Source organism: Panthera leo, chromosome F3 (assembly GCF_018350215.1).
Source record: "Panthera leo isolate Ple1 chromosome F3, P.leo_Ple1_pat1.1, whole genome shotgun sequence".
In the NCBI taxonomy this organism is placed as follows: domain Eukaryota; kingdom Metazoa; phylum Chordata; class Mammalia; order Carnivora; family Felidae; genus Panthera; species Panthera leo.
Window position 1 is genome coordinate 6,772,659 of NC_056696.1, and position 23,889 is coordinate 6,796,547.

Sequence of the window (23,889 nt, forward strand, 5' to 3'; positions counted from 1 at the left end):
TCCCTCCTACCTGTCCAAGTCAGTGCCCTCCACCAAGCATACCTGGCTTTTACACTCGAAACAGTTTTACTTGCTTTTGAATATGGAATCCATTGGCTTTATTTTCAAGGCTGTGTTCATGAAATTGATCTGTGTTGTTGTGTGTGAAGATAGTTTATTCATGTCTCTTACTACACAGTGTTTCTGTTGTGTGACTGGGCCACAACTTATCTGTTCTGTTGCATATTTGGGTTATTTTTACTTCTGGGCTGCATGTCTTTTGGTGTGCTATGTACAGATTTCTGTTGGCTGCATACTAGAGGTGGGACTGGTGGATGGCAGGGAGTGCGTATGTTCAGCTTATCTTGTAGCTCCTGCTAGACACTTTTCCAGAAATGTTGGTTCTTTTTCTTTTTTAATCGAAGTACAGTTGACATTGAAATGTTGCTTCTTTATATTCCCAGTAGCGGTTTTTGAGAGTTCCATTTGTTCCATCTCTTTACCAGCACTTGAGATTGTCTTTTTCGTTTTTCAGTCTTCCTGGTGATATGGCATTGTGGTTTCAGTTTTTATTTCCCTGATGACTACTGAAGTTGAGCACTTTTTAAAAATATGTTTGCTATTCATCTGGAGTCCTAAAATAATTGTATGACATTGTATGTAAACGCATTTTAAAATTAATTAAACCTTAGGTCAGGGACGTTGCAAATTAGATAGTGTCTAAAACATTGGGTGTCCTCGCTTGCTCTAATACTGTATTTGATAAATTGTGGAAGTCTTTGAAAATCTTTTCTAACTTAATGAAACTGCTTTCTGTATTTCAAACCATAAAATTCATTTTAAATGCTTATCTTTTAAGTGTTCTTAAGACTACTGATACAATTTTGGGTGGGTGGGGGGAACTATCAAAATGAGGTAGTTTAAAGAAACAGCATCCACTGCTTCCCCAGGAAACAAATACCAGCCATTGTAGAAAATGTATGTAAAGTCGATCTAATTTTAGTTTTAGTAAAGGTCAATTAGAGCCTTATCTTTTAACACAGAATTTGAGATTTCCTTGAGCAGTATTTGAGAGCTGTGTTTCGGAGGCGCAGACTAACTTTTCCATGTGTTCCCTACATTTTCCAGCTTTCCGTGCACTTACGTTGGATCCAAATAGCTAGTTTCTGGCCAATGGACTGTGAGGGAAAGTATTATGTGTCATTTTGGGCTGAGGCAGTGTGCTTCCCCCGCTTGATCTTTCCTCTCACCCCTGTGACCTTGGAGGCCATGTGCGCCAAAGTTCATGCATGAAGCCGGCCAACACTTGTCTGCGGGAGCTGTCTGTATTCGCTAACTGTATTCGCTAAATACAGTTTCGTTTCAGTAAATGGTCTAACACTTTTTCCAAAAGATACTCTGACACCCTGACATATTTTTATGTACAGGCTTTGGTGAACAGAGTGCTTGCTGTCTTTCTTAAATACTAGAGTTCAGAGGATACATTGTCTTAAGGGGAGAAAAGTTTCTAATGAGAAAAGCAGGAAGACCAGAGTTTGTTTTGCTATAGGACCAAAAGAGAAGAAAACAGAAATGCAGACACTTTTTTCTGATTCCCCAAGAGATGTATTTATCATTTACATAGAATCTCAATTTTGTATGATCTTAACTGGTTCACTTTTTTAAAAAATATTTTTAAATTTTCAACTTAGCGAGGTGACAACTCTCATAGGAGGCACGTGTCCCAGAATAGATTGACAGATTATGAAATAAGTGTGGTAGTCTTTAAGTATTTACTGAATATTGTGACTACAAAGAAGTCATGGCCTAGTTGAGATGAAAAATATTTTATTAAAAAAAAGTTTATTTCATCTTCAAGTACCATTTTAATTTTTTTGCACAAAAGCAGTTTCTTTGAAAAACTCTCATTTGTTTATGTCTTACTCTTGGTTTTGCTTTAGAAAGAATTCCCAGCAACCAAATATAAACCTGAGTTAGTATGGACGTCAGAGGCATTTTATATATCATCTGGTCTGCTAACCTTCTTGTATTAAATTACTCAAACAACATTAGTAGAAAACTTTGGAAATGCGAGCTCCATAACAACGGGGAAATGAGAGGACAAAATTGAAATGAATAAAAAGCATGTGATAAAAATATGCAACACTCTCACCTATTTAAATATTTTGTGAAGGATTATTGTTGGACCATGTTCTATCAACTTGTAGGAAGACCTTCATTCCCTCTGTTTAACCTCTTTATAGTTATTGTCAAGATTAATGTTCTTGCACATCCATTTTCACAGGTATGTGTGGTAGGACTGTCACTGACTGAAAGGTTTTAGTTAAATAGCATCAGTATGGGAAAAAAAGATAAATGCTCTTTAATAAGTTATTACAATAGTCTTTTACTGGTGTTCTTGGAAATAGAAAATAGATCTAATGCCACTTTTTGTGTCATTTGATTTGTTTCAGGAGATAGGGAACCTTGCAAGGAAACAAGAATCAATAATGTCCAAAGACTATTTTTTTTTACAGAAAAAATACAGGTACTGTATGTTTTCTTAAAACAAAGGGCATGACATGAAAACTTAACACTCTAAGTCTTTTCTTTTTTTAATACAAGAAGTTGTATTTACTTAGAAGCAATCAGAATGTCAACAAATGGTGGCAGCTTGTGTGTGTGTGTGTGTGTGTCTGTGAGTTTGCAGAGTGGTATTCAGAACAACAGTCATCTCATAGAAGCCACATCAGAGGCAGCTGAAGATGAAAACCTTCCATCCCCACAAACAACTAGGGAGTGCTGGGCGCCAACAGGAACCTGCTCTAAGTTGTAGCGGGCAAGGTTGGTGGCTCTCGGGCGTGCCACCAGGACCGGGCTGTCTGAAGACACGTTCGCTAGCGTGGGAACTATACGAAGAAAAAGATACTGTGCAGTTCAGAAACAAATCTTACACAGCCTTGCATTGCAGGTTTTTTCTTTAAAAAGAGTGAGTTGGATCCACGGGGTTTAGATGCTTTACAGACAAGGGGAAAATCTTCGCTGGAAACAACTTCTCCATCATCCTCTTCTTCACCTTCCTTCCTTTTTTTTTTTTTTTTTTTTTGCTTTTTCAGCCTTGCCGGTGACGGTGACTCCCTTTTTTGCCTCATCAAGTCTTCTTTAGCTCGGCATGCAGCCTCATTTTTTCGAGATTTTTCCTTCAGCTTGGCCACCGTCTCTTCCTAAGGCCACACTTAGCCAAGTTCTTCCACGTCTCTCCGTTTCTTTGCAGTGTCAACACTGCATAGAGCAGGATGTTCTCCTTCCATTTTGGGGCAACACTCAGAACAAAATGAGAAAAAGGCTGAAGGAGGCCTCCTGGGTGCTTTGGGGTCCTTGATCTTCTTGCTTTGGTCCCCCCCTTAGGAGGGAGATGAGTCTTCATTTGTCTTTCGTGATGGGCCCCGTGCAGCTTTGCCATGTCTTCAAGTTGTCCTTTGTCTTTGGCAGACATGGTCTTCCACCTCTCCGGGCTCTTCCTCCTGTGCCCCTCCCAGCAAGTCTGCACAAGGAATGCGCACAGTGACATTTTGCCTGCTGGCTTCTTTAGGCTCTCCTTTGCCCCACATAGAATCATTTTCCTGAGTGAGGCTCCCGGCACGGTCTCTGTGGAGCTCCGTGTCCTGCAGTGGCTGTGAGGGCGGGCGCCAGACGCGGCCTGCAGCTCTGTGGGTCTTCCTTGAACGAGGCTGAAGTTTGGAGTGCTGGTGGCCGTCACTGAAAACAGAAGAAAACACAGTTCTGGGTGTGATGAAGTTAACATTAATGAGCTACATTTCCCAGATGTAGGGCCAGCGTTTCCTTCAGAAAACACATTTCCAAGTACTTCCTTGCTTAAACAAGTGCTTCCCTGAGGCTCGTCCCTTGGAACTTTTGTACCCAGAACTTAATAACTATGCCTAGAAAATTTACAAAGATGAAGTGTACAGGCCACAGTGTAAATAAGTACTCGTTATCTGGCCTCATACACAATATTTGAAATGAAAAGTAAAGATGGAGGCCAAAGCATATCACTAGTAAGGATTAAATTGGAAGTCTTAGTATGAGAGCCTGGTGACTTGCTGATAGAATTGCAGATCTTCCTAAATGCATTACAGGCATTAAGAGTTAGACATATTGCATGGATTTGTTTCTGCACAGGGACAGATACTAAAATAACCTTTTTAAAAAAATTTTTAAGGAGTTTTTAAAATTTTTTTTTTTTTTTTTTTTTTTTTTTTTTAATTTATTTGAGAGGGAAAGAGAAAACCCGTGTGTGCTCCAGTCAGGGAGGGGCAGAGAGAAGGAGAGAATCCCAAGTAGGCTCTGTGCTGTCAGTGCAGAGCCGATGTGGGGCTCAATCCCACGAACCGCGAGATCATGACCTGAGCCGAAGTCAAGAGTCAGATGCTTAACTGACTGAGGCACCCAGGCCTCCCCTGAGATATCTTTGTAGGCCCTGTGGTTTTGGTCACCACGGGAGCCACTCAACTCTGTGACTATAGTGCAAGAAAGCAGCCTTAGGCAATATTTAAGTAACGGGTGGAGCTGTGTTCCAATAAAACTTTATTTAGAAAAACCGGCTACAGGCTTCCTGTGGTTAGTTAGTTTGCTGGTCTCTTACATGTAGGAACAAAGGCACATTTGCATTTTCTGCAGCAGGCTAGCTTCAAAAGGAAGAAAAAGGCACTGGGCTTAATTCTGCACACCCAGGTGTTCCCCCTGCCTCCAATCTCTCCACCAGAAAAATCACTGCATCTCACCAGAATTAGAGTGAGTAAAGGGAGAGAAGGAAGCCTGGAGTTATGCTAATGGACTCCCCTCATAAGAAGCAGGGGGAAAGCTTCCCTCTGACCTTCACTACCCTTTCAGGGGACACAGGAGAATCTTAGGCACACAGTACTCGTTGCTACTGAAGAATCCAATGTGGAGAGTCTTGGTGTTTCAGAGTTCATTTTAGCATAGTGTCCCATGGTCAGTGTATTTCTGGTTGTGACAGTGAAACCATGTTAATGAATCACCGGAGGACTCTTGTCTTCCTTCCATGTGCGTTGAGGGCATGCATCAAAGAGCTCCAGTCAGTCCGCTGATGGATTCGTATTTATTGAGTGCCCATGCAGTGCCAGGCGTTTTGATAGATGCTGGGCATACAGAACAAGAGTGACACGGTTCCTGCCTCATAAGAGCTTGTGTCACATAATAGGAAGGGATCTGAGAAGAGATCGTGATCTCTTGGTTGAACCCGGAAGGATATGCGAGAGGTGGCCAGTCAACAGGTGGGGAAGAGAAGTGTCCAGTGGAGCTGACACCACAGGCCAGTGGAGGGTGCCGGCAAGTGGGGACAGATGAGGCCGGAAAGAGAAGGGGATCCCGTGTCGTAGGCTGGCTGTAGAAGTGGGGTTTTGCCAGAAGATCACTGAGAAGTGGACAAAGAGTTTAAGCTGTAGATGGTGGGAACGGTTTGTACGTTTGAATGTGTTGAGTCTGGAATGTGTTGAGTCTGGATTCGGCCAGAGACCGAAGCCCGGTATCTGTGCCATCCAGCACAGGAGCCGGGAACCACAGGTGGCCGTGAGCGCTCGAAACATGGCCACTGTGACTGAGGGACTAGATTTGGAATTCTGTTTAATTTGAATTAAAAATGGAAGCAGTATAAAATCTCTTCCCTGTAACTTTATTGTTTTGGTAAGATTACATTTCACGTAAGCTGTTGAAAACGTAACCTCTACGTTGGGATGTTCTGTAGGTATAAAATACATGCTGGGTTTTGAATTCATGCTTTGGAAAAGGCAGAGTGTAAAATATCTTCTTCTTTTTTTAAAATTGATTGTTGAGATGACAATATCTTGGGTATGTTTGGTTAAGTAAGATCTGTTATTGAAAATAAGTTCACTTGTTTGTTTCTACCTTCTAAAATGTGGTGTTTAGAGCAGTTGAAGTTGTGCATGTGGGTTGTGCTGTGGACCTGCTGGAACACTCTGGCCGGGGAACGGTTAGGAGGCTCTTGCCAGGGTCCCAGTGCGCCATCCTGGTGATCTGAGTGAGGGATATGGCCACAGAGTATGATGCAGAAATATGAGAGCTATCCAGGAGGTAAAACAGAATGTGGCATTGCTTAAATGAGAGAGGTGGCCACGTAGTTGTAAGGAAGGAAAAAGGCGCCCCTCCGAGTACTAAACTACAAGGAAATGTATATTAGGGGCTGAGTGGCAGATGAAGCAAACAAAAAGAAGGTGTTATTTTCATTAACAGTTGAAGTGTGTACTTGAAACTGTTTTTCTGCTTCGACTGTTGGGTGTTTTAAAAGCCTTTTAATATTTGCCTTCAAGTAGGTCCTAGCTAGAAATTGGCTCTTTAGAGTTAGGTAGTTTTACGTTTCTTAGATTGCAGCCGAGGACTCAGTTTTGCAGTGTCGTGGTTTACCACCTTTATATTTGTCATTCATCTCCCTCGATCAGTTACCAGTTCAGATCTCCAAATGGGAACTAGGACACAGGTTTTTTCTATGGTCTAAAGTTATATACATTCTCTAAACACCCTTAAACTTGATATAAGTGAGATGTATTTACACTTTTTCTTTAAAATTTAGTTTATTCCTATTAAAAGAATAAGCACCGTATTTACACATGAAGGTTGACTAGACCCCCTCTGATTTGAAGCTGAAGCCCTAAAACGTATCTGATGAATGTTAAACACTTAATACTTTTTCCTATTGTCCTCCTAAGAAATAAGATGCATTTCCAGCTTCATTTTCCAGTCTCTTAAGCTTATGAAAGTAGTCGAGACAGTTTGTTGACCCCAAAGAGACCTTTTAGTCTCTGGCTTGTTAGACAACAGGGTCTGACTCTTCATTGGCATTCAGATCACAGACAGCCACTGGGCCCCGTGCAAAGCCAAGCACAGCTTTAGGATTTAGACAAAGCCACTCTGGCAAAGGGACCCAGTTGTCAGGGTAGCTGGCTGTATTGTAAAGAACTGTTGCATAATGGGGAGACCAAGTAGAACTAGAAGGATGCAAATGTGAAAAAAATGGTGGTGCTAACCTGCAAAAACAAACATTTCTTTTTTGCTGAAGAGTCTATTCATCGTCGCTTTCTGCTCTTTAACTTCTTTGGGCTGTAGCTGTAGTCGATGCAATTCGGGCAGACTGGCGTACCTTAATCTCCGGCCCTGACGCCACGCTCTGTGGTTTAAAAATGAACAGCTAATTTGTATGAGGGGACCAGGGTGCTTCAGTGTTTTGGAATTTTTTCATAATTTACAAGCGTGTCCTACTTTCGCCCAGATCCACATTTGAGCGTAATTTCTTATTCCCAGATCCGGACAAGGAGTCATTTTGATCCTTGATTTCATTTCCTTTTGATTCATAGCAAAATATTATTCTCATCGTGACACCCAATAGCTTACCCCAGTGGACCTGAGCATCATCCTGATTAGTGTGGGATCTCTGTGGGCTCAAGAGAAAGTATTGAAATCCTTAAAACAGGAGTTCAGCTTTATTTTATAATGTCTTATTAAGGAAACCTACCCTTGCCCTCTCGCTCACTCTGTCCATCCCGGTGTTGAGTGTCCACTCTTTTCTTGCCTTTTACTTCCTTTTCCATGTTTGTTTTCCTTTGCCTACTTTTCATCCTTCCTTAGCAAATAAATGCAGTGGATCCCAACCTTGGGTAAACGCTGTGATGATAACACTCAAAGGCTCTCCACCTAGAGTTGGGGTCAGGGAATAAGCAAGGGAGCTAATCCTTTACTCAATAGTTGCTACTTGCCCAGCATGCTATTCCGCACTTGGAGTGACCTCACAGTCTCCTGAGGTGAGTAGACTGAGGCATGGAGGGGGAAAGTGGCTTGGCCAAGCTCACGTACATATCTTGTACGCAGGAGTCTGGAACAGGTTCCGAGAGGCCGTGAAGAAGTAAAAGCCGCGACTGCAGCGAGAGGCAGAGGGACTTGTTACTGTATGATGGGAAGCAGGTCCCTGGGAGGGGCCCAGCCAGAGTGTGACAGGATGGACTCTAGACCTTTCTGGAAGGGAAAGATCCGTAGGGCTGGAGAGAGCCTGTGAGGAAGGGGCTGGTGAGAGGTGGTGCTGGAGAGACCGCTGCTCTGTGTTCACGTAACAGTTGACCTGTGCTGTTCAGGGGTGCCACTGGGCATTTAGTGTCTGTAAATGGCCATGAAGTGCCTGTCACACGGGCACTGTTCTTTGGGAAGGTGGAAAGACAGTAGCAAAATGTGTGGGTGGCACTGGTCTGAATGGAATCCGGTGGAATTTGAGGTTCTTCTTTTTTCTTTTTTTAAAGATTATTTATTTAAATAATGTCTACACTCAAGATGGGGCTCGAACTCACAACCCTGAGATCAAGAGTCACATGCTCTTCTGATTGAGCCAGCCTGGCGCCCCTTCCCTTGCGCCTTTGGGGCAGAGAGAGAGGGAGACACAGAATCCGAAGCGGGCTCCAGGCTCTGAGCTGTCAGCCCAGAGCCCAACACGGGGTTTGAACCCACAAACTGTGATATCATGACCCAAGCTGAAGTCGGACACTTAACCGACTAAGCCACCCAGGCGCCCCATTGACTTTCTCATTTTCTAGTCAGGCTTCCACGCCTTTATCTTAGCTCTGAGCACTTTGCAAGGCCCCTAATTTCTTTAAGGTTGTCCTATGGCTGTATCTGTCATTCTTGTTCTGCTTTGCCTTTGAAATCTCTTCAGACCAAAACTGTTCTAGGCCAGTGTTCTCCTGACTCTTAAACTTTCACCTGTAGAGCCCTTTCCTTCCTCATCCTTCCGGAACTATGCTTCCTTCAACCGCTTTAGTACCTTCCTTTGAAGAGTGGATTTTGTTTGCATGGGGCACCAAGTGCAGACATTTGAAGACTTTTGCTTTTTCCTTCCTTGACCTCAGTTCTTTGGAATTTGAATGTTGATCGTTGTGGCTGATAATGATTGGTGATTGTGATTTCTAACACACATTGATCACTCACTACAGGTAACTACGCTGCTTGCTCTATACATACTGTATAATTTCAGCCTTCTGACAGCTTTATGTGGTGGGCATTATTGTATTATCATCCAATTGTATATGGAAAGAAACCCCTTCAGAGGGACTCACTTCATCTGGGTTACACTGATAATAAGTTGGAGAGTCAGGATTCGAACCCAGGTAACTGACCACAGAGCACACGCTTTTCACCTCCTCAAGCCTTCTGTCTGGTCCTTGCCATTTCTTATGCTTAAAGATTTGTAGTTTTTGAAATAGATACGTGGCAGATAGCTTAGACTAAATGTAATGCAAACTAAATGTATCTCCTACTAAATTACCTGTGCCTTTGCTTAATATTTACATAGGACATATAAACATTTGCATTAGCAAAAGGAAGTACTTTGGCTTTTTAATAATATTTGAATTATATTGTTTTCAACCTCAAGTTCATCCTGTCATTCTGCCTATTTTTCCGTGGACCATCTCACACACCATCATTTTCTTCTCCACCTTCCTGCCACTTCCAAAGTTGGACCCTTTTTCTTGGATTTAGGTTTTGTTTTCCACAGATGGTTGTGTCAAACGTGCACCTGTCTACTTCTGCAGCTCAATCTGGTTAAGAAGGAAGGAAATAGCTGGGAAAACCGGTAATAAGGACAACAATGATGAGGCAGATGATGGTGGTAAGACTTAGCCACTCTGATGTGGATGTTCCGTTGCTGGGTCTGGTGCAGTAGTCTCTAATCAGGAAGAAAAATGGTGGAAAATGTTAGGAGGAGAAATAGAACAAAATATTTTTCTGGCTGTAAGATAATATCACTAATTATTTTTAGAATGTATAGCCTGCTGTGCAAGTTTCAGATAGCTTTCTAAAAACGGTATTTTAACAAATATTTAACATAATGTAATACCATGACCTACTTTTTGTTTTTATCTTTTTTCCTTTTTGTAGCTCACAGTTTTTTAAACAATCGGTATTCTGACACTTCAGTCTATTTGTGAACTCCAGTTAGGCACTCTCTCACTCACTTAATGCATTCATTCATTCACGAATTCTTTATTGGTCAGCAATTACTATTTGCTGGAAACCCTGGATGGGCACAGGAGATACACTGACAAGCTGGGCTGATACCATGGCTACCCACGTGGGCTTACCGCGTTTCTACCACTGGTTTGAATTTTAGGAGCACAAGCCCTCCCCGGTTTTTTCTATTTTTTTGTTTTTCATATTCATATGTTTGGAAATCCAGATTTTAGAAGGATGTTTATAGTTATATAGATAATGATTTGGTTAGTACATACTTTTATGGTGGTGAGCCTTCGCTTCTTGGTGTTCTGGAATTTCCTCCTTTTCACAATCATATTTTTTGCATGCAGTCCATGCTATTAATTATGGCTGTAGCCACGCCTAGGTCACGCCTTTTAACTGCTGTAGAGTATTCCGCTTGACTTATTCTTTAATTGATGGACTTTAGAATTCTTTCCTCTCCCCCCTGTTCTATTTGTCAATACTACAGTAGTTTAGGTCTCCTCTGAGCCAAAAATAGGAACAGCTTTTGAAAAAGAACTGTCTCTTGTCTCATTAATGTGGTTTTCAAACAAAAGTTTGAGTTTTGCTTTAGTATTTTCGGTTGGCGCGTTAGTTTAAGCTGCCCCTGGTCTCTTCTCTTTCTGTGCCTTAAGAGTGAAAGCGCTGAAATGTGGTCACTTAAGAGAGTAGGAGTTGGCATAGCACAGGCCTGAACAGGTAGAAGGAAACAAAAGTGGAGGGAAGCAGCTAATTATAGTAATTGCAGCTGGTTTCAAAGTACTTCTAACAGTTTGTGCATAATGCTTACTTGAAAGCATCAAATGGGTGCTAGTTGTGAAACAGAACACCTGTTTGTTGTTGAGCATGTGTTTATGCAGATGATTGTTGTTGTCAAAGCACCTTGATGCAGAGTAGTCCTGTTTACACTTACATTCTCCCCAAAGGATTAACAGTGTTCTCTCAATAAATTTGCAGTCTCTTCTCCTCTCAAAGGCTGCTGTTTGGAGGGTGGTGTGAACGAGGCAACAAGTGCTTGCTAATCACTTGAATATACATAATTAGCTACAGTCTGGTGCACTGGAGTCTTTGTCAAACCACAACAATACTGATTGGCGAGAGTGCATAACAATAGTTGTGTTACCATATAGTTGTGGAGGGTGCTTGTTTGCTCACTGGTATTTATTATTTTTCTCAACTTGAGATTTTATTTATCAGCACACAGACTCTCTTCTTGTCCCTTTGAAATGAACCCGTGTCAGTTTTAACAACAGCTCTTCAGAGTCACCGCTAAGTACGAGTGTAGCAAATTCGTAGACCAGCCAGAGCTTGGGGTTACTATTTGAAAACACATTTGACACATGTAATGATTCCGGAGATTGAGAAGTATTTACGCTTATTGGATGGCTGAGCTCAACCCACCCTGGAAAGTTTTTAGACCAGTTTAAAGAGAGGTAAATTTAAGCCCAGTGGATCTATCCTGTAAGCAAAGAAACAGAATGTGTTCCCTTATTTTCTAATGTGCTAGCTTTGCATCCCATCGTAGGACTTAATTTAGACCTCAAACTTTGCATCTTGAACTGTGGGTGCAGACAGGGGTCACCTTCCGTTGAAAAGACAGCCTTCCGTGAAAGCTGGTAGGCTGTGGTACTATGTGTCCTTTCCCACTTTCTCCCTGCCACGCTCAGATCCACAGGCTCCCATGCCTGATCCTTCTAAAGTGGCGGACAGATGGTCACTCACGAACTTAGCATTCTAGAGGTGTCACTGAGGTTTTCCTTGGGACCTAAAATATTCTGGTAGTTCCATCAGACTGCAGAAATTCAGACTTAGTATTAATGAAGAAGATGCTTTTTATATAGATTTCAAAGGAAGCTTGTTAACTTTATGTCCCTAGGAGGGTGTAGTGCTGACCTCTCTGACAATTCTACACGTGGTTGACGGTCCTGTCTAGAACCCAAGTGCAGTGCAGCATTTCCCAAAGTCTGACATTTGAAGATTATTTTAGGTGGTGCCTTGGGCGATGTTTTGAAGTTTATTAAATATTTATTTTTATGTATTAGAATATGACTAGCCTATCAGACTGTCCTTTCACGGTGTGGAAATCCACAGTCGACCCCCGAATGAGAACAGTTTACCCAGAGCGTGCATAGCGAGGGAGTCCGCCACCTGACCTCGCCTTTGACTCCGAGGCAGCTGGCAGGGCAGGAGAGCTTCGCGGTGCAAACAAGGAAGGCGTCCGGTCCGCCCGGACAGGAGTGGTTGGCCCGGCGGGGCGGGCAGCTCACGTGATTGGTTTGGGGAGCATATTTCGCTTTTGCCGGTTGGCCTCAGCCGGAAGCAGGGGCAAAGATTTGGGAAGCGGCCAGGTCCTGACAGTTCTGGGCAGCCTGCTGCGGAGCTCGCGTCTTCCCGGGCCGGCTGCGCAGGCGCAGGCAGAGTTCTCTTGTGTACGATCCGCCCGGGGTCTGTGTGCACGCTCGGCCCCTGCGCAGGTGGCCTCGTTCCCGCGAAACTGAATCTCTTCAGGAAAAATAGATGCGCACGTGTGTAAGGCAGCGTATCACAGAGCTCATGCAGGTGGCGTGTGGAGGTGACAAAACTTGTGAAGGTGGTAAAAGAAAGAAATTGGGGAAGAAAACTAGAAACTCGGAAACCGTAATTATGTATCAGGTGTTCCATTAGATGTTGTTCTACGTAATATTTCATTTCATCCTCGTGGGAGCGCCACAGGTACAGTATCGCACTCTTGAAATTAAATATGAGGATCCTGGAATATGAAGTAAACCCTGAAGTCAGTGGCCCAGATGGCACAGATAGGAAACGGCGGGGCTGGAACTGTAAGCCGGAGCTTTCCGACTGGAAAGACATTACTCTAGAAAGAGGACGGAATCCTTGGTTCACAAATGGGATCATTACGTGAGCTGAGACCCTGGCTGTGTAAAAAGGGTTCCGCTTCTGGTGCCTCCTTTTTTCTCCTTTTCTTTACAGCACACCCTTCTTGCATAAAGGGGTTCCGAATAATAATGTCTCTGTTGACTCTTAAATATCGGTGGCTGCTAATTTCCAGGTCTGTGGCTGCGGAATTCCTTGCTTGAGGCTGGCTTCCCCGCGTGCGCAGAGCAGGTGCGCACACACCCCTGCTCTGTGAGAAAGATCATCCAGGAAGGGTCACCTGGGTCTTGCCCCCTCAGTCCTTAGCTGCTGTCTCACAGCAAATTGTTCTCCAAATCCTTCTAGACTGTTCTCTGTGGCCTTTGCCTTTGGCGATATTGTTAGGCCATTTAACTTAGAAGTGTGGGTTGCAGGACACGCACATGAACTCGTGCCGCTGTCTACTTGCTGCGGGACATTGAGTTCCCTTTGCGTTCACTCTGGCCTGTGGCGGATTGGTTTCCATGCCCCCAAGTAGTTACATGTAAAGTTTTAAGTTAGATAAGAGATGACCCAAAGGTGGTTTTGAAACATGTAAGTATTTAAGGATGTTAGGAAGGAGTAATAGAGAGTGAGGCACTGAAAACACAGACAAGGTGAAAACAAATTATTTTATCCTAGTATTTAAAATGACCCATTCATTGGGGAAAATTTTTAAGTATCTGTCAATAAAGAACAAAATGACAGTCTTTTATAATCATACTATGATCCTGCTATCCAGAGGTAAGTTATTGATATTTTGTGTTTCTTTCATCTTCTGTCTATACTTGAATTTGTATGTATTTGAAATACAACATTTGCAATTTTATATCCTGCTTTTTTCTTTTAACAGTCGAAACATTGGCCCATGTTGTTAAGGACTTTTCGTAAGCATTTTATACTATAGTTTAACAGTTTTCCTTAAATCATTACATAATTAAGATAATTTTTGTATTTTTTTTTAGAATTTTACAAGTAAATTATGGGCTCAAAGATACAATTATTTCCTTAAAAAATTTTTTTTAATGTTTATTTATTTTTGACAGAGAGAGAGAGAGACAGAGAGAGAGCTAGCAGGGGAGGGGCAGAGAGAGAGGGAGACACAGAATCTGAAGTAGGTTCCAGGCTCCGAGCTGTCAGCACAGAGCCTGATGCGGGGATTGAACTCACAAACTGAGATCATGACCTGAGCCGAAGTCAGACACTTAACCGACTGAGCCACCCATGTGCCCCAAAGATATAGTTATTTTCATGGCTCTTCGTAATGTATAAAGTGCTTGATCTGGGAGGGTGGCACCAATTTATATTCCTGCCGTATTCTGATGTTGAAATTCCGTGAGCCTGCAGTTCTTTTTTCTTATACTTTGGGCTCCATTCCGTGCCATCCTCTCCAAGACATCTCAATTTTGGTCAGACCCTCTCTCATACCACAGGCCCCTCCCTCACTGCCTTCATTCATCACTCACATCTGCACGTAAACACCCACTCCTACCTCCCGCCTTAACAAGGAAGGCCCTCCCTGACACCTCTACCTGTTCCATTCCCGCCTCTGTTTCTACTTCTTCCTCCTTTTGTACAATTTCTTGACGAATGTATCTGTGCCGCCAGCCTGTACTCTCCCCTCGTCATTACCTTCCTACTTTGCAGACCACCCCAGGCTACTTACATTTCTCCCCGCTTCACTGAGCAGGCTCTTACTAAATCACGGGTGACTTTTGTGTTTCCCAGTCTGTTGGACATTTTTTTGGCTCCTCTTCTATTTTCCGAATATCGTTAAATGGCACAGTTAGCAACTGGTTGTTGTTGTTGTTGTTGTTGTTGTTGTTGTTGTTCTTCTTCTTCTTCTTCTTTGACATTTATTTATTTTGAAAGAGAGAGCAGAGGAAAGGCAGAGAGAGGGAGGGAGAGAGAGAATCCCAAGCAGGCTCCCTGCTGCCAGTGCAGAGCCTGATGCAGGGCTGGGGCTCGAACTCATGAATGGTGAGATCGTGACCTGAGCCAAAACCAAGAGTCAGACGCTTAACTGATGGAGCCACCCAGGTGCCCTGCAACTGGTTCTTCTTGAAACACTTTCCTGTCCTTACTTCTTCTAACTCATTGGCCATTCCCTTCTTCATTGGCTTTTGAAACTCTAGCTGATGCCTAGATACGGGAAGGCCTTGTGCCTCAATGTAGGGCTTTTTTCCTCTAAAGAAGAATAGACTTGTTAGGTACTTTTCTCACCTGAGAGTTCCCCTTGCTCTCCAGGGAAGTCTGGCATTTGACTTCTGCCTTCAAGTCTGACTGTAAATGGATTTGTAATGTTAAAGATACACACTTTAAACTCGTTAATCTTAGAAAGCTTTAAGACTTTAGTTTCTGGGGGCACCTGGGTGACTACGTTGGTTAAGCATCCAACTTCTGCTCAGGTCATGATCTCGTGGTTCATGGGTTCGAGCCCTGTGTCGGGCTCTGTGCTGACAGCTCAGACCCTGGAGCCTGTTTCAGATTCTGTGTCTCCCTCTCTCTCTGACCCTCCCCTGCTCATGCTCTGTCTCTTTCTCTCTCAAAAATAAATCTAAAAAAAAAAAACATTAAAAAAAAAAGATTTCAGTTTCTTAAGTTTTCTTTCAACTGGTTATGCTTTGGCTCCTTGAAAAAATGACAACATATGGCAGGAACAGTTTTTTTTTTTTTTTTAATTTATTTATTTAAAGTCAAGTTAGTGTAGAGTCTAATACCGTCTTCAGGAGTAGAACCCAGTGATTCATCACTTACATACCACACCCAGCGCTCATCCCAACATGTGCCCTCCTCAGTGCCCATCCCCCATTAGCCAGTCCCCGTGCGCACCTCCTTTCCAGCAACCCTCAGTTTGTTCTCTGTATTTAAGAGTCTCTATGGTTTCTTTCGCTCTCTGTTTCTATCTTATTTTCCCTTCCCTTCCCTTCCCCTAGCAGAACAGTTTTTCTAAAAGAACATTGTGATTGCCTGTCTGGTCCTAACTGTTCTTGTCAAGTTTTAGGTGAAATAAGAAGTTTTATAATCCACATTCACAGTGGCTCATGTGCTGCATCGGCAAGGTAAAAGTTCTCAAAAACTCTTTAAACTTTTTCCTGAAAGAAGTGAAATATATAATTGGCTTAGTATCAAATGCCAGCTTTCCAGATAGCTCCTTCACAATGTGTGTTGATCAGACAAAACCAAGTCGGATGGCTTTTCGAGGTACACAATGGCACCACCTGGGCGGGCTCTGGCAGGAAGAAGTCCAGAACCAAAGTTTGGTTTAGGATGGGTTAGTGCAGGTGTGAGGGTGTGCGTGTGTGTGTTTGATTAGGGTTGTGTGAAGATCCTGATACAACAGTAAAGGATTCAAAGAATCTTCGAGACCAGACACTTGATACTTGACATTGAATACTCGATGGGTATTTCGGCAAGTGACTAGAATGAACAGTCTGACCATTTGCCTGGGCCAGGGTCTCCCGGAAGAGTGTTAGTGTAGACAGCAAGTTGGTTAGGGGTTAGTAGTTTCAGCCTTCAGTATCTAGGTCGTATGCGGTTTCTGTAAAATGATTTAATGTCATGAGGTTACAACATTTCACCCTGAGCTTTTGTACTGGTGAGTTTTCATGTAATTTAGAGGGATGTAGTTGAGTGCTACACAGGTCAATTCTTATAAAAATGTCAGCATTCCCTTACAAAAAACTATCAAGTCAGTGTTCTCATTCTCTTCATTTTATTATTATTTTAACTCAGGTCACGTTCAGAGCTACTTAATTTTAGAGTTGATGCTTATAGAGTATTTATGATGCTTCATTTACTCGGTTTTACTTTTTTTTTTTTTTTTTTTTTACCGGAAATACTTTGAAATGTGAGGGTAGAGATTCCTTTTCTGTTGACTAAGAGGATATGAAACTTGGTGTCGTGAGTTGCAAATACCCCTAAGGTACTGTTTCAAGAAGACTGGAGTTTTCAGCTGTGCATATTTCAACCTATAAATTGCAAACAAGGGCAAGAATCCTTAAAATAATAAACCTTGGATGTTATAGGATGATTTACGAAGACTGACCCCAGGATCGAATGGTGTCCATTGTCTGCCCTGTGTCTTTCCTCCCATAACAGATGCCAGGCCAGCCACCTTGTCCTGAGCTTGACCAGTAGTGTGTATTCAGCCTCTGTATGTATTAGGTATGTCGTGCTCCTTTTAAATGTTAATGTGTTCACATTAACCAGAAACACTTACACTTGTGTGAATTGCTCATTTTCTATCCGAACCTGGGGCTGTGGAAGAAGTCTGTTGAAGACTGAGTGGGGCCCCAGGGCAGGAGCCAGATTTTGCCACATCTCTCTCCTCAGCTCAGGCAGGGGGGCCTGACTAGGTCACCTCTGCAAGTGCTTAGAGGGGATGGGATTGGCAGAATCTTGTCCACCTTATTTTGACTTTATATGGATGCCAGGTGTTTCGGTAGAATGAGTCCTTTTTGCACTCTGTCTCTGCTCTACCAGATTCCCTGCTTTTTGGGTCTTTAAAAACATGCTTTAAAAAGACTTTTTGGGTCTTTAAAAACATGCTTTTTGGGTCTTTAAAAAGATCCTTTGGGTCTTTAAAAACAAATTTTTTTAAATGTTTAATTCTGAGAGAGAGAGGTAAGAGAGAGAGAGAGGAGGCAGGGAAGGGACAGAGAGAGAGAGAGAGAGGGAGACACAGAATCTGAAGCAGGCTCCGGGCTCTGAGCTGTCAGCACAGAGCCCGATGCAGGGCTCGAACTCATGAACTGTGAGATCATGGCCTGAGCCAAAGTCAGATGCTTAACCGACTGAGCCACCCAGTCGCCCTGAAGATGCTTTGGTTTTTAAGGGCTGTGCAAACCATAAAAGAGGACACATTTGACTCTCAATTTGATCATTCTGACCCATTTAGAATTTTGTATCTTAAGCTCTTGGTTCGGTTTTTATCTTCCATTGTTTTGACAACTCTTTAATGGCTGTGGGACTGAGCACTTGATAACTTCCTCTTGTGTCGAGAGAATGTTGGTTGGTAAGCTGAGTAACTGAAGTTTTTCATGAAAATTGTTCTGTTACTTTGAGAAATTACTGTTACAAGTTACCATAAAAGTCAAACTTAGCTATCGGAAAAGACCATATTAAATATTTACTCTATTTTTACGTTATTCTCTCCATTAGTTGAGTTCACTTTATATGTGTGAAATAGTTGCACATCTGGTAGGTAGGTCAAATGATGCTGACTTTGCTTTTTCATAGGTTAAAAAGAAAACAAGTGACATCAGGGAATTTCACCACGTTACCACCACTGGGGTTCACTTAAGGGTCCTCGAATGCACATCTAGTCAGCCTTGTTCTTCTGTCGTCTGCCTTTCATAGATAAGTAAAGTAGATGTGGTCTACATACTGGAAAGAAGGCTATCCCACCTTTGGGGTTCTACATTGGTCAGACTTTAAGAACTGTTCTAATGCTGTGTAATGGAGTAATCAAACCAGACTTGAAAAGACCATCAGCACCCACCGGCATGACGACACATTACGGTTGGGGTGGAAAATGCCAAACATACCCTCTGTTAGGCCTTTATGAGCCGTAGTAACCTTTTTAAAGTGGCAGTAGCCTTCCTGGTCTTCTACAAAGTGCCTGGGAAATGAGTAGAATGCACACAATGACGTTTCTGTGTGCACTTTGTGCTGCTACTGTGAACAGTCTACTAGGTATGTTGCTTATTCATTTTGAATCAGTGTGACATCTTTTAGCCACGTGTATGCGGCATATGTATCCTTTTCATTAACATACCCAAATCCCATAAGGCGTTACCATTTTCATTTATTTTTCTTGGCATGTTTTAGAAGAATTAGGCATACTTGAACTGTATATGGAAAGAGCCAAAGTAGCCCTTGAAAGGAAAGGCACGTGTTATTTTCTTTCACTTAGTTGCCACTGAGGACCTACTTTTGTGCTCTCACGGCCCTGCCCTCAACACTTGCAAATCACCTTGTGTGGTGAGCAGCGTTATTGCCGGGTCATGTTAGTCTTCACTTTGACGTAGAGACAGAAGAACAGCTGAGGTCTAGTGCTCTCCTCTCCAGCCAGGAGAGCGCATGCAACCTGCTTTCCCTGTACCTTTGCACATAACGCTTTTCCCTCCTGGAGTACAGTAGCCCCCCTGCCCCGGCTTTTGCTTTCCGCCGTCTCAGTTACCCACTGTTCCCAAGCAGACGATCTTCCCCCTGAAGTTGCCAAGGTCAGCAGGAGCCTTATGTGACATCACATGCCTGCCTCCTTCACCTCCCTTCGTGTGATCGCATAGCATGTTCTCAGCTCACACCATCACTAGAAGGGTAGCACAGTAAGATCCTGTGACAGCTAGAGGAAGAGACCACATTCCTAAAACTGTTACTACAGTTTATTGTTACAGTTGTTCTGTTTCATTGTTTGTTATTGTCATTACTCTCTTTCTGTGCCCCATTTAGAAATCAGACTTGAGGGGCGGCTGGGTGGCTCAGTCGGTTAAGCGTCCGACTTCGGCTCAGGTCACGATCTCGCGGTCCGTGAGTTCAAGCCCCGCGTCGGGCTCTGGGCTGATGGTTCAGAGCCTGGAGCCTGCTTCAGATTCTGTGTCTCCCTCTCTCTCTGCCCCTCCCCCGTTCATGCTCTGTCTCTCTCTGTCTCAAAAATAAAATAAAACGTTTAAAAAAAGATTTAGAAATCAGACTTGATCACAGGCATGTGTGTGCAGGGAGAAAGCACCATACGTACGGGGCTCAGTACCATCCAAGGTTCGGGCTTCCCCTGGGGGTCTAGCACGCGCCCCCACGATCAGTACTCCTGCACTGTGGTCAGATGGTGAGATCCTGCCCAGGAATCAGTCCGTCAGGGTCAGCTCCACTTTAGCAGTTTGCCCCACGTGCCCTGTGCCCCATGGAAACTGAACTGTGCCAGCCTGTACCTGATTTCCCCACATAGATACTAGGGTATTTTAGAGCACCACTTCCTTTGATTCGTTTTTCTCCCTCCATCACCTTGTAAGTTTTTGTTGACCAGTGATTTGATGAATGAAGGATGGATTTTCATGTAAAATGTAAATATCTATCATTTCCTGTAGAAATGTAGCACTTAAGCTAATATTTCTTAAAGGCGGGGGTGTAGTCCACCTGCTTTAGAATCCCGGATGCTTATTAAAAATGCAATCTTCCAGAAACTGGAATTAAAATTTCTAGGTTGGGTATTCTGCAAGATGGTTACATGTGCATTAAGTACTCTGGTAATTCATATTTCCATTAAAATGTAGACCTTATTCTCTTAAATTATGATGGAAGTCAGTAAGAAAATGCTTTTTAAGACATAATTATGTCAAAATCTAATTAACTTTAAGGTACAGTAAGTTTTATAATGTAAGACATTTTCCTCATTTTTATGTTTAAAAACTGTGTCTTTGGGAATTAACTTCCTTATTGATTCTCAGTTTTGGATCTTGATTACTGACTTATAATAGAGAAAATAATAGTTCTCTAATGTATGTGGGTTTATATAGCTAAAATTAGAGATACAGCCAACTGAATTTGTTACCATATAAAGTGAAAAATACAACAACTGCACAGTCTTAACTGTTCTCTGAATTGTAGTGGTTTTTTTCCCCTCAATTTTCCTTGATTTTCCCCTGCCTCATATTGTCTCAGTTGTTTTCTGGGTGTAGACTTTTTCATTTAAGGACCTCAGAGACAAGCTCCCTGTTCCCCCATTTCACACAGCTCTGTATGGTGGCTCAGAAGAGCATTTTTGAAAAATTTGAGAACTGTCTAGATGTTTGATTTGTTGTATCTAACTTGGGAAAAAAGCATGTACATTTTGTAGGAGTCAATTTCAAATGAAGTTTCTTGAGAGAGACAGCTTTATTTAACTTGAATTCTATAGTGTCACTGAGTAAGAAGCCAGTGAAAATACTTTATCCTTTGTTGTGCCCTTTTCCTAAGGGGTTGGTAGCTGGATTGTGTTTTTATCTTCTATCTAGTTGTGAAAGTAATGGCGAGGTAGAGGCTTTGAGTAAAGGGATCAGATCCTTGAATTCAGTTAACAGCATAAAGTGAGAAGTACTAATGTGACCTAGTGACTTCTCTAGAATTCTGGAGAACATTTAACTTGCATTCTCAGATCTGGAGATGAATTCAAAGTGATAAAATCTGTATTTACCTCTATTATGACATACAGAAAAAGAAAGTAGCTTTGAAAGTGTGGCTCTTTTTCTTTCTTTCTTTCTTTCTTTCTTTCTTTCTTTCTTTCTTTCTTTCTTTCTTTCTTTCTTTCAGTAGTGACAGGCATCTATGAATAGTGATGAATTTCAGGAAAACTCCTAGGCTAGACATTATCTTGACAGTTGGCGGACAGATGCTTCTGATTTGAGTGTGAGACTGAGGTATTCAGAAAGCACTTCAAAATACTCTCCTATGCCAGCCAACTTTATTTTCCTTATATTGGGATGGAGTTTTTAGCTGCTTTGCAGTAATGCTTCTTAAAGGACCTGGTAAGAGCTGGGTCAGATATTTATGAGTTGTTTCTTTTGAATATAGCAACATCTAGTTATTTTTATACATTGTCTTTTAGACCTTATCCCTACTTATAAACTGCTGTGTGTGTGTGTGTATCTATATAAAAGGACAACAGATACACACCAACAGTTTCACTTCGAATATTTCAACTAAAAATTGCAAATGTCAAAGGAAATGTGGCTTTGATAAGTTTGAAAAAGTCCCCAGATTTGTTGCATCCGTTTCTGGAGAAGGATTACTTCCTAGTGACTTGTTTTTATATTCCTGCTATCTCATATAATACTGGAGGTCCGGTTGTCATGCGATTTCTTTTTCTGGGTTAATTGATACTTTATTGAAGACCTGAATCTTCCCTTCAGTTTTCTGCATTTAGGAAGAGTTTTTCCTTGTCTGGTGGGGATTAGACAGGGCATTCTCATCCAGGGTGCTCCAGTGTGGGATTTGTTCATCTTGTGTGTTTGAAAAAATTTGTTGACTCTCTGTGTGTGATGTGATGTTTGGCCTGGGAATGTGACAGTCACTGGGAAAGATGTTTTGTGATTGGGGAATTCCTTTTGTAAAACAAATTTTGGTAATTATATTGTTTTCTCCTCAGCATTTTATTTATATGTATGAACTCAGAAGCATGCATAAGATCTTAAAAATCTTAGAAATATAAAAAAATTAGATGGAACTGCTTTGATGGAATTATGACTTTATATTATAATGTAAATTTAAGTTATATTTCAATTTATATATCTTTTTTCTAAAGTTTTGTATCATAGCCTGTTTGTTATGATAACAAGTTCAACTTGCAACATGAATTCAGATGTGTCAAAATGTATGCATTGTTCTTAAATGTTAGACATTTTGCTCATGAGAATAACAGAACACCTGCTGTGACCTTTTAAGCTGTGTAAATTTCAGGGACTGTAAAATTAAAAAATATATATCTCTGAAATGTGTTTGGAAATTATTTGAAATGTTTTCTGCTTGGCTCTTTTCAGGGGATTTTTGTTATGGAATATGAAGAGATTCATATCTGGTATGAAACTAAAGCATATCATAGTGCATGCCTTTGTTGTATCTTTTTAAAAAAGTTATGTGTAGGGTAATCTCACCTCTGATGCTCCTTGTCCAGGAGCAACAGAAAGCATTATCCAATACTACACCAATAATCGGTTTCCTCTTAGCACTGACATTCTTTGATTTTATCCCTAGATTATGTGGATACTTTCTTAAAGAAGGCATCCAATAGATAGGATTACATTGAAATAATAAATTTTACGGGGTTATTAATTTATTTTTCTCTCCATGATATAAGAAACAGCGAGAAAATACAAGAATGGTAAGAATACTACTTGTTTATCTCTGGAGCCCTGTTTACCAGTGGGATGCTTTACAGCACATCCTTGTACAGAATGGTTTGTATGCTTATCTATTCTGAGAGATACACCATGAGCTAGGAAGATGGTAAAAAAAAAAAAAAAAAAAAAAGGCAGTGATTGCATTTTGATTTGTCCCAAGTCCCATTAACCCTTAATGTCTGTTACTCCTGTATAGTTTTGAAAGATACTCCTATTTGAAGAGAGTATCTCTTTAACTGCTTAAACTCTTGATCTAAGGCAACACTGTGATATTACCAAGTCTGGTTTTTTTCTCCTCATATCTTTTAGATCAGCACAAGCAGGCCATGTCAGGTTGAAGCCCTATTTAGGACAAAAATCTTAGTACTCTCTGTAATACAGTAAAGCACATGAAGAGTGCACTTGTTATCTTTAGTGATACTTGGCGTTTGCTCATACTTGATTTAGTATTTTTTATTCATGAAAGGTTTTTTGATTGGGGTGTGTGTGTGTGTGTGTGTGTGTGTGTGTGTCTGTGTGTTACCAAAAAGATTTTTAAGTTCCATAGTGGTAGAGGCTGCCTCCCTCCCTTCCCCTAACTCCCTCCCTTCTCCTTCCTCCCGCCCTCCTTTCTTCCCTTTCTTGCTCCCTCCCCCCCTTCCCCTTCCTTCTTCCCTCCCTCCCTCCCTCCCTTTCTTCTGGTAAAATAGATACAAAATTTAGCTTGTTAGCTTTTTTAGTTGAACAGTTGCATTCATTTCTTATGTGTCCCTCATAATACAAGCTAGTTAAGTATGAATTTATTTAGAATATATATTAGCTCTTCAGTATAGCAGAAATGGGCTATTGATTCACTAAATTTGCACACCCCTTCACCCCACCCCACACAGTTAGACTGTATTTCCCAGCTGACTTGATGTTAGGTGTGGCCACAAGCCCACTTTGACCCCTGAATTAAGAGCAGCAATTAGCTGTATCACTTCCGGCCATGCCTCATAAACATCTCCTGTGTTCAGTCCTCTCTCTCTTGGCCCTTCTAATGGCAATTGAGAAGCCAAGGAGATAGTTGAGCCTCTAGAAGGAAGGAGTCTTGGTCCCTGAATCACTGCCTGGAAAAGAGCCACCCATGGAG

At 41.9% G+C, this 23,889-nt stretch overlaps 1 protein-coding gene across 3 annotated transcripts in view; it reads left to right on the plus strand.

Annotated features, from left to right (window-relative positions):
• AKT3 (AKT serine/threonine kinase 3) overlaps positions 1–23,889 on the plus strand; it is a 304,707-nt gene that overhangs the window by 84,503 nt on the left and 196,315 nt on the right. The window lies entirely within an intron of this gene.